Source organism: Daphnia pulicaria, chromosome 8, assembly GCF_021234035.1.
Source record: "Daphnia pulicaria isolate SC F1-1A chromosome 8, SC_F0-13Bv2, whole genome shotgun sequence".
Taxonomy (NCBI): Eukaryota; Metazoa; Arthropoda; class Branchiopoda; order Diplostraca; family Daphniidae; genus Daphnia; species Daphnia pulicaria.
Window position 1 is genome coordinate 14,120,591 of NC_060920.1, and position 10,851 is coordinate 14,131,441.

Consider the following 10,851-nt stretch of genomic DNA (forward strand, 5'->3'; position numbering starts at 1 on the left):
GACACAAACAAATAAAGCATTAGATACACATGCACACCAGCAGCAGCATCAAAATATGGAACGGTAAAGAGATTTTTACAGCCGGTCGAGTCAGAAAAAGAGAGATCACGTCGTTTGGGGGGGTTTTAATATTATTATATTCGTCTTTGATATCGCGTCCTCTCTCTCTATATAAATGTAGACGACGACGAGGAACAGATCGCGTCGTCCACAGCAGCAGCAGCAACTAGTCACCTGTCGAGTTATCGTTTTCGACTCGTCATTAAAAAATAAAAAAGGAAACAAGAAAAGAAAAGGGGAAAGAAATGTATAAATGGTGATGGGAGTCGAGAGTTAACAGCCGTGAGGAGACGGGACAGACGACGATTATGCGCGGTGGGCATTTGACAGTTTTGAGCCCCGAATTATTAAGGCAATATTATGATGATGTAGGCGCCTTCTCGTTCGATTTCAAACGTGCATATATCAAGCTACGAAAATCGAATAGCTTTTTGTGAAACTAGAACCGCATTGGAACTGAATTTTGATTGGTGATTTCCGAAGCTTATTTAAATCTCCAGCAGCATTGGTAAGATTTGATGATGTTACACTGGCGGATATGGGTTGGAACGAAGAGGAGGAATTAGCTCAAGAGACGATTTGGTCGGTAGTTGATGCACGGAACGTACTATATACATCTAGACTCTGTTGTCGAGCGTTTAGAAGTCTAGAAGGTGCTCGTAAAAATGATGCTAATCTAGACATTCTTTTCTTTCTTCCCCCGTGGAATATAAGAAAATTGAGGAAGAAGATTCGGCAGTAGGAGAGAAGAAGAAGAGGAGAAAAACAAAAACGTGGGGGGAAGAAAAAAAAATAAAGAAGACAAGAAAAATTAAGTAAATAAAACACCAGGTGGGACACATATTTAGAAGATGAGTCGGCGCGGTGCGCGGTGTTGTAAAAGTCGGCGGCGGTGGGGTGGATATATATAGGAGGACCGAGAGGTACGGCGGAGAGCATCAGAATAGTATTGCGTCCAGCAGATCCAACACTATACGACGGCTCCTCCTGCTGCCTGTCCGCGTTATATTCTTAATGAGTTTGCTTTGGCCACCGATGTCTACTCTTATAACTGCCAGTATAGGCTATACTATACTAATAATAACAGTGTAACTCATCTCCCGGTGTGTATGGGAGTATATGGGCTCTTTCTCTCTCGATCTTCTTTTCTTTTTCGAGCTTCTTAGATTCTTTTCTTTTTATTTTTTAATCTCTCGACTTATAGTGTAGTAGATAAAATCGCCTGTGGGCGCGGCGGCGGCAGCCATGCTGATGTGAGATGATGATGAACTCGCATCATCTCTTAGCTCCAGCAGCACGCTGCCCCGCTCGTCTATGCAGCAGCAGCATCAAGAATGAGAGAGAGAGATGATTACTCTGCGTTATTCTCTGATGTGTGCTGGGCGCTCGCCGAAGACGACCGCGCGCCACAGCATGTGTGATAATGTCTTCATTACCGGGGCATCATCATCATCAACGGACGCGCAGCGTTCTTAATGAAATATATCAAGACAAAAGTCGTAAACATGTCCGACATCGGGACCCGGCCACGCCAGTTACTATACATATCGTCTCGGCTATTTCTTTTTTTCTTCTTTCTCTTCTGTTTTTATAGAAGAAAAGAGGAGATAACATTAACGAATTTAGAAGAGAAAGAGAGAGACTAAACAAACGGCCGTTCGTCGTCGTTTCTCAAATTATTTACCTTTTGTCTCGCACAAAGAGAGAGATTCCCAACTGTTGATGTGGCAACATCAATCAAAAGTCAGATTAAAAAGTCCACCTCAGAATATTAGCACCACCATAGAGTCCTACACGGCACTATATAGCAACGTATTGTGTAGGCTATATCTTATGTATAGCTGCCGGCTCTCTATAGAGCATAATATAACAGCCAAATGGAAAAAAAAAAAGAGAATCATGTGAACTGTGTACGGTGATCATATTCGCATTTGACTCGGCGAGGATGGTGTGAAGTGCGGATCAATGGATTTGAACATGAAGGCATATTCACTATGAACGGCTGGGTCACCACCAGCTGTCAATAATAATCCATAATGACACCTTCTTGTATAGGCCTATATAGTGCTGGTGACGTTGATGGGAAATATTACTGTGAAAACAGAGTCTAAAGGAATAAGGGTCCACAAGTTGAGCCGTGATATCTAGTCGTCCAGTCAAAAGAAAAGTCCTGAATTGAAGGAGAAGAAAGACAAAATAAAAAGGTCCCAACTATTACAATAAGACGACCCAGCAAAAGTCAGGTGAAATGTGTCCATTCCGGAATAAATGCTTAACACACTGTGTATAGTATATACACCGTAGAGGGGGGAAAAGGCATCAGCCATCCAGGAATGCAATGCAGCGGAAAATTGGTACTTGCTGCTGTATGTGTGTGTGTGAAGAGAGAGACCCCCTCCACTCTCTCCGATGTGTGTGTATAGATGGATGAACAAAAGAGAACCCCGCTGTATGTGTGTATGTATATCCATCTACTATATCTATCTGGGAGATTCGTCGACTTCTCAAACGGGGCGCATCAGAGTGGAGATGATAAAAGGGCTCGACGCGCGATGAGAAAGTCCAGCAAAGGTGTATGACTCGGCTGGAAATCAAAAAATAAAGAAAAAAAAGAATTCTTTGATTTCATATTTTGTTCAAGACGAACAATTCCCGCCTCCTCTCTCTCTCTCCTTTTTGGCTGATGCTGGAGCTGTCCGTCGCTCCACTCCGCCCCCGTTGCTGCTTCCATTACACGGACCCGCGAGCCGCGAAGAGTATTTAGGAGAGAAAATAAAATCCTATTGAAGCCAATCGAGAGCCTCTCTTTTGACTTGGTAACTGGTGGGTGACCATCCACATGCAGCGGATGGAGCTATAGGAGGGATATATAATGTGTGTGGAAGAATATACATTTTATTTTTATTTTTTCGCCGCTCTTTTGATGCGGTGGTTTAGTATATCTATCGAGGTGGCGAGCGGCTATGTCGCCTCTAGCTGCCATCAACACCTCCTCTCTTCTTTCCCTTTTGGGTTGAGAGTTTAGTGCAAGGCTGATGCTCTTATTCTTTTACTTTTTCTGGTCGCCTTGTTATTGACAGCTGTAATAGCGGCCTTTTCATTCTTCTTTTGCCTATTCTTTCTTTACTTTTTCAATTCTTTTCTTCTTTCAAAGTGTAAAAGTCCGCGCGTTCGGCATTCTCTCAATTTCCACGCAGTTGCAGCGACGACGAGCGCGCGGCTTTCAAACTTTGGAGTTTCCCCCTCTTCGAAATCATCTGCCGATGATGATGATAGTCTTATCAAACGGATGAGAGAAAGAGACGTTGCATCATTCCATTATATCCTCTCATTTTTACAGCTGGGTCTCGCGGCCATCCGCGCCGCCAATAGCTCCTTATTATATTAGATACATATTATATACACTGGCGTTGTCCCTATATGTTTGAACTAATCAAAAGTGTAAATGAGCAGAGAAAGAGAGAGAGTCGACTTTTTAAAAATAGTACGTCGTCATCATCTGAATACATAAAGAACTATGCGCAAACAGAATTTATACACGCACAGTGAAACACGTCAACTTGCGCTCGGTCTAGTTATATACACGCGCACACACCTTTTGAACGCGCGCGGACCGCCCGAAGTATAATTCAATTCTTATTTTTTGGTAACGTTTCTCTCTTCAGCATCTCTAAACACACAATGGCACACAGGGCTATCCTACACATGCGATGACACCTCTCGAAAAAAAGAAAAGAAAGAAAAAGTTCTTATTTGTGTATTTTCATATTCTAGCGCTCATCATCTGCGGCCAACAATACAGACCAGAAAAAGCCGATCTCTCCTATATAGAAGTGTGTGTGTACACTGTGATGAGCTGCTGGCCAAAGCGCACAATCAGGCCGGTGCTGTGTGCGATGGGGCGGTGTCAGCAAGTTGATGTGGCGACAAGTTAAATATACGGTAGGAGGCAGCAGCGCTTTAACAATCACGACACACGTATACTGAAAAAAGATGATGGCCGGCCGTCTATCTATATTATACTACACCGGTCCGGTGTTGATGATGCTCCCTCCTTGCTGTGGTTGGTCTGTGTGTTCTATTGTTGTGTATTATAAGGACACGGCACACACATTTTTCCTACGCAGAGAGATAGAGAGAAAATAACATCGTCGGATTACTCTGTTTTCGGTACGGGCTTTTCCATTGTTGTGGGGGCCCTTTCTTGATTTTTTTTTTCGGAGGTGCATTATCGTTCCACAGTCTCAGCGGGGGGAATGAGGAGAAGAGGGGGGGAAATAAAATTTAAAAAAAAACTCGTGTCATCGAGTTCGCGTTAACCTTTTTTCTTTTCTTTTTATTTTTGAAGATATAGAAAATATAAAAGAAACTGGGAAGAAGAAGGAGGAGGATATAAGAAGAAGAAGAATAAGATGGACTGCCGTGATTATATCCGCTGCTGGGCCTTTATATAGCCGTGAGATAAGAAAGTCAGCGTTAGGAGCAATCGAGCTCTATTAGGATGGATAGTATATATAGGTAAGGTATATATATATACATACATATGTGTATACTCTTTAAGGGGCTTACCTGGAGAGGTTGGAGCTATAGAGAAGAGATGCGGCCGGCTGATAAGCAACTGAATTAGCATTGGAGAGACTCAGCCGGTCAGCCATCTTGATTTCGCACTCGAAGACTCGAGCGCACACCTCTTCCATCCGTCTATTACGTGAGCGCGTGCATATGCCGGTGCGTGAATATGGTCATGATAATGAAAAAAAGGGAAATTCGAGAAAACAAAGTTGATGCAGCAGCTGATCTTATTTTTCGTCTGATTCTTTTGAGATTCTGATCAATTCAATTCTGAATTTTTTGGATTGGATTTCTTCTGCCTTTGGAAATTTATAGAATAAACGGACGTTGAATACGTAACATAAAAAAAAGTCAAGTTTTCCGTGGGTCGCTGACTTGCCGTTGCTCCTGTGCTCACCTGGACCGCGCGCGTATATCCAGCAGCCGAGTAAGAGACGCGGGTTTAGAAAAAGGAAGCGCCCAGCTGACACTCTCGTCGCATCCCCCCTGTGCTACTATGTACATACGCCATCCAGCCGTCCGAGACGTGATGATGGATGGACGAAACGGAGCCGAAGGAGAATATACAAGAGAAGCAGTTAGATGACTCGGAATGGAATATGGGCGACATTTAAAATTTTCACGGTCTTCAAAAAGTCCCCTCTTGGTCGTCCGCACAGCACATTTCCACAACACACACACGTGAAATGAATGCATTAGAAAGAAAATAAAAGAGAGGGGGGAGAGATGTAATATAACGTGCTGTCTCTTATATACAAATATAACAAGTGGTTTTTAGAGAGAGAGAGGTACGAGTATGAGCATCCGCACAAGTGTGTAGCCTATAAGCGTTGGCAAACAGCGCAGCAGATGCTCCTGCTGCTTCTCTCATTGAATCAAAACATCGAGTCAGTATAAAAATGTGTGTGTGTATTTGTCCTGGATGTGGTCGCATGATACGAGACGATGTGCTCAGAAAGCTTAATGCCCTGGAAAGAAAAAAAAATAAATTTCCCCATACGACATCAAGTGCGCATTCATCATAATTTGTTTCTCTCTCTCTCCGCCATTGAAATTGTGTCGCGCATGTTATCGTCCGTTTTTTTTTTATTAAGTTGGGTCTAATATTAGATTAGACATTCTATTACGAGGCCTTATGGCTATAATATGCATTTCGTTTTAGGTTAATCTAATATACAGTCGAATGTACTCGTCGGCCGCCGTTACGTGAATATAATGAAGGGCGAAGCAGCAAAGAGTTTCCAGATAGATATTCTATCTAGTATCGCGTGATGTGATGTCATGGATAGATATCTCGTATGCAGCTAAAGCGGTTCCAGAAATACGGAACCAAATAATAATAGACGCCAAACGATATTATAAACACAACTGCTGCGGCAGAATGTTTTCATTTTATTTATTTTTTATTCCACGAATAATATAAGACAGCGACACACAACACAAAGCAGTTTTCGAATCGCCCGCCCTTGTCTAGCTGCTGCTGATGGGATCACTCTACTTCCGTCTTTTTATTCTCTTATTTTTACAGTCGTTGGTTTTGTCTGTCTGTCGCGGTGTTGGAGGGAATTTTTTTCAAACTCAAAATTCTTTTGATTCGCCATGACAGTTTAACAAATTATACTTATATAGCTCCTATTATTATTATTATTTCTGTAGGTATAGTGTAATTTATCAAAAGGCGTCGTCTTTTCCGGTGTCGTAATTTTCGCCCCATTCAACCGACACAACAAAAAATTATGGAAACAAACGAAATGCCAATCGGAATTTGGTTTTCGTGTCTGGAAAGAAATGTCCTTATCTAATATTTCACACAATTCGGGGAAAACCGGCGGATCACGTCGACATGCCGACCGCTGCTTTTAAATAATCGAAAAAGTCCCCAAAAGTCTCAATCGCGACGCATAATAAAATTCTGTTTGGTGAGAAATAATTGGGCGTGTAAATGTTTTACTTGGTCTCTATTGAATCAAAGGAAATCGTTTAATTTTATGGTTTTTACGGGAACGACGATGACGCAACTTGAAAAGGTTTTTTTTTGTATTTATTCGAAATAGGTTTGAGTATAATTGGACAGGAAGGGAGGTGCGCTCTAAAGACGAGGGGTGAAGCTAGTCTCTATACACATAATATAGAAATGCGACTACATAATATATATATATCTATTATGCAGACATTTCACATAATGAGCGGAAGTGGCGCTGCTGTTATATTGTGTGTGCAGATAAAATGCCGCATGCGATGCGGTGGCCTATGAGCTTCTATACCACCACCCAACTCTTATTTCTCTTTTTTAACTTCCATTCTAATTTCCATCCAGTTTCCCTTTTTCCAGCAGTCAATTGGGAAAGATATATATCTTTTTGAGCCGTACCCAGACCCGGACGGTGCGTATTAGAGTGAAGTGTGTGTGTGCTGCGGTGCCTTTCGGCCAGGAGATTGGCTGGCGTTCATCCAACGGAGGGCCGAGCGCAGCCAATGGCAGTCGAGCGGCACCAGCCGTCGCGACGCCCTCCTCCTATTCAACATCGGCCGAGCGGATCGAGGCGAACACAAACGCCATTTCAGTTATCGTCACGATCCGGCCATCCAATCTAAAATGCCCATCCAGTCTCCTATATAAATGTTGTTTTTTATCCCGGAGTTTCTCAACCGTTTCCTCCATTTTTTCTTTTCATTTTCCACCTTGAATAAAAATAACTTTTTTGATGGCGTTTGTCTAATGTTGTACACACACAGGAGCGAGTATATATCCGCCAGCACACATCTCAAGAAGAAGAACTTGTTTTAGTATTATACAGCAGTTGAAATCCATAATCATTTCCCTGGGTTTATTTTTTTATTATTATTATTCTCCGAGAAGCCAAACAACTAATAGTCAAAAAGTGATTTGGTCAAATTCCTGTGTATAGATGATGATGACATTCGTATCTCAAATGGACTCATGCCAAGGTTCGATGTTTTGTTTTTTTTCCCCCTTTTTTATATTTTCGGGGGGGGTCAACGATGTCGTTATTTGAGGGATGCGCGGGGAGACGGTTGAGGGTCTCTGCTGATGTCGTGGGAGAATCTCTGGTGAGGAACCGATCGTTCCGCTTCGCCACTATGGGCATTTGGCATTGGACAATCAGCTGAGCTCATCAGCAGCGCATTGGGGGGAAACGTCAACGAGCGGTCGCAATAAATTCTGTGCTTTCACTCTTTCACTTCGTCTTTTTATCTCTTTTCTTTTCTTTTCTTCTTCTTCCTCCAGAGTGAACCTGATGCTGGAGAAAAGAGAGAAGAAGAAGATAGAGGCATCGGCGGCAGCAGCATCACAGTTGTCATCGTAAAAATCGGCCCGAAAAATGTATAGTTTGTCCCTCCTACTATACTTACTACTCTATACCCCCCTGGCCCGAAAATAAAATGAAAATATAAAACCGATAGAGTCTTCAGAAAGCACAAGCACAAAAGGGCAGCCAAACCACACAGGGAAGCAACAAAAAAAAAGAGACAAAAATCTCTGCCGACCGGTTATTACATCAAGTCCGTCTTAGTGCTATAATACCCTTTTTTTTCTCTCCCACCAGCAATTCTGTGATGTCTTCGTTTTCTGCCTGTCTATATCTAGTCCTTATTTTTGTTTCCCCCTTTTTTCTTGAAATTTTAACTGTTGGTGTTGTGTGTTGTTCCACTCTTCATTGGCGTAGTTTAATATCACGGAGGGGGAAATATTTGTCTCTCTTCGATATTTTCCGAAAGCTCGAGAAAAAAAGATCTGGACGTGGAAAATCCATTTGCGGTGACTTGCAGCGAGACGAAATGCGTCCCAGAACATATACAGTCTCTCTATTTCTACTATGCGCTATCCTCTTCTTATTTCTTGAATCATTCCCCGCGAGCTGCTGCTGCAGTTGTAACCGATGAGCTCGATAAACTTCACCGGTCGTTAACAGTTTTCTTTTCTTCTTCTTCTTCTGCTTTGGATGAAGACGTCACACAGGTCCTCGTCTTCGACCAGCCTCCGACATATCACAAGGCAAGAAAAAGAAGTTAAGAAGAAGAAGAAGAAAAAAAAGAGTAGAAGTCGAAGATAAAGACTAGATAAGTCGAACGACAACTTTTTTTTTCTTCTCTTTCTTAGTGCTGGCCTGCTATATAGCCTATATACATATATCTATATGTACACGGATATAGACGGGGGAGTAGGAGGCTGGAAGAGAAGAGGGTTATATGGTCTTTCGAAGGGGAAAAAGAGTAGTTGAGCGCGCGCACGTCTAAGCACCTTGGGAGATGGTTAAGTATATCGTCAGACCTAATCTTTCTCTCTCTCTGAGAAGAAAAAGAAGCAACCAGTATGGCTATAGAGAGCCGCTCTGGCGCGAGGAATGTTTTATGGGCTTTCAGAGTCGTCGCGGCGCAACGCAACTGCTGTGGCTGGTGGGCAAGCGCGCGGAATCAGTCGAAGTTGAAAGAAGAAGAAGAAGAAGAAGGTTTTTCCTTTTTTCTCTGGCCCAAAAGAGAGACAAACACATTGAGGGAAAAAGAAAAGAGCTGGTGAATTACGACTTAGAAGCTTCTGGCTTTGCCATGTAGAAACCATATCACGATATTATACATATACAGCCAGGGTCTATATAGCTCTCGCTGCTGATGGAATCGTCAAGCTTCTTATCTATGTCGACTTTTTTTTCTCTTTTCCCCCCCGTTTTTTCTTCTTCCACAGCTCCATTTCGGTTGTAACATTTTCTTCCTTATAACTTCTCTTTTCTGTCTGGTCGAGTAGTATTTACGGTGAGCGTGTGTGTCTATCAGTGCTGTAATGGTCGAGCGCTCAGTTGAGTCGATCTTGATCATCTGCGAGACTCTCTCGTCCCTTGTGCTCAGGCAAACGAGAGGGTGGTCATTAGCTCCTGACTTAATTTATGGCTCAAATCAAAACACACAAACGGCTCCTTTTTTGGGAACTTTGCAGTGGGCGAATTTCCATCACAGCAAGAGATTGGCGTTTCCCTTTTTGCCTATTGATTGGTTTGTCACAGGGCGGGCCGATTGCCGAAATGATCACAATTGTTATTGCCATGTTGGCACGGAAGAATGATGACCTTAACAATCGAGCCATCATCAGGAAAAAAAGAATGGTTCGACTCTTGACGATGGGCTTCTAAACGTTGTGGGATAAACCTGTGTAATTGGAGTAGTATATACACCGCAGATATATAGACACGCGCTCCCAGGAGATGGAACAGGTGAAGAACTCAGGTAGTAGTAGATGGGACCTGCGAACAATGTCCGAGGCAATTTCTTAACGTTGGAATTATATGGCCTATATATAAGTAGTATAACTTGTAATAGAGTCGGTTTCCATAAATCAGTCACGTCAAGTCAAGACGCTCTTATTTTTTCCCCCTTTTTTCTTTCTTTCTTTCTTTCTTTCTTTCTGCTGAATGCTGATGGACCGTCAATTGTTTGAAGCGCAGCACACCTCTTTATTCTTCTTCTCGAACGAGAGACACTATATATGTAACCGGGCACAGCTGCTGATGGTCATCTCCGTCCTTTTGTTATATACAAGACGACGAATATAGCTAGAGAGCCGCGCGCCGTTTTCTAAAATAATAATGAAGTGGACCAGCAGCAACCGACCGACCGATCTGACCGCTGCTGGCGATGGTCATCTTTATGATCTATCAACCAGAAAAACGAGAGAGAAGAGAGAGAAGACACGACACAGCGAGCAGATGTATCGAAATAAGAGCTGGAAGACAACAAAAACACAAGAAAAAGAAAAATAGGCGGTTGCATGCCAGAGTATCATCACCTGCGAATATGTAATATGTCCAAGAAAAAAGAGCTGCGCTGTGCCCATCAGGAGGCGGGCATAGTAGACCGAATAAGATATGAGGGGACCCCATCCATATATTCCATCATGCGAAATGTACATAATAGGAAAAAACAATGATGATGAACCTGTGTGTGTGTGTGATGTGACGTCACTATATAGATACAACGAAGCGGTGGCCGGCGAGCAGCTGCCCTGAAAACGTCAAATGGTTTTCTTCTTGTCTTTTCTTCGAACATTCACCTGCGCTTCTTCGTCTCCTATAGAAGTAAAACGGCCCGGTGAAACAACACGCGCGACACAACTTTCTTCCATTTATCTCGAAAAGTTTATCTTCCTTCTCATTTCTCTCTCTCCTTTTGATGAAGGGAATAACGAAAACAGACTACACATTCACA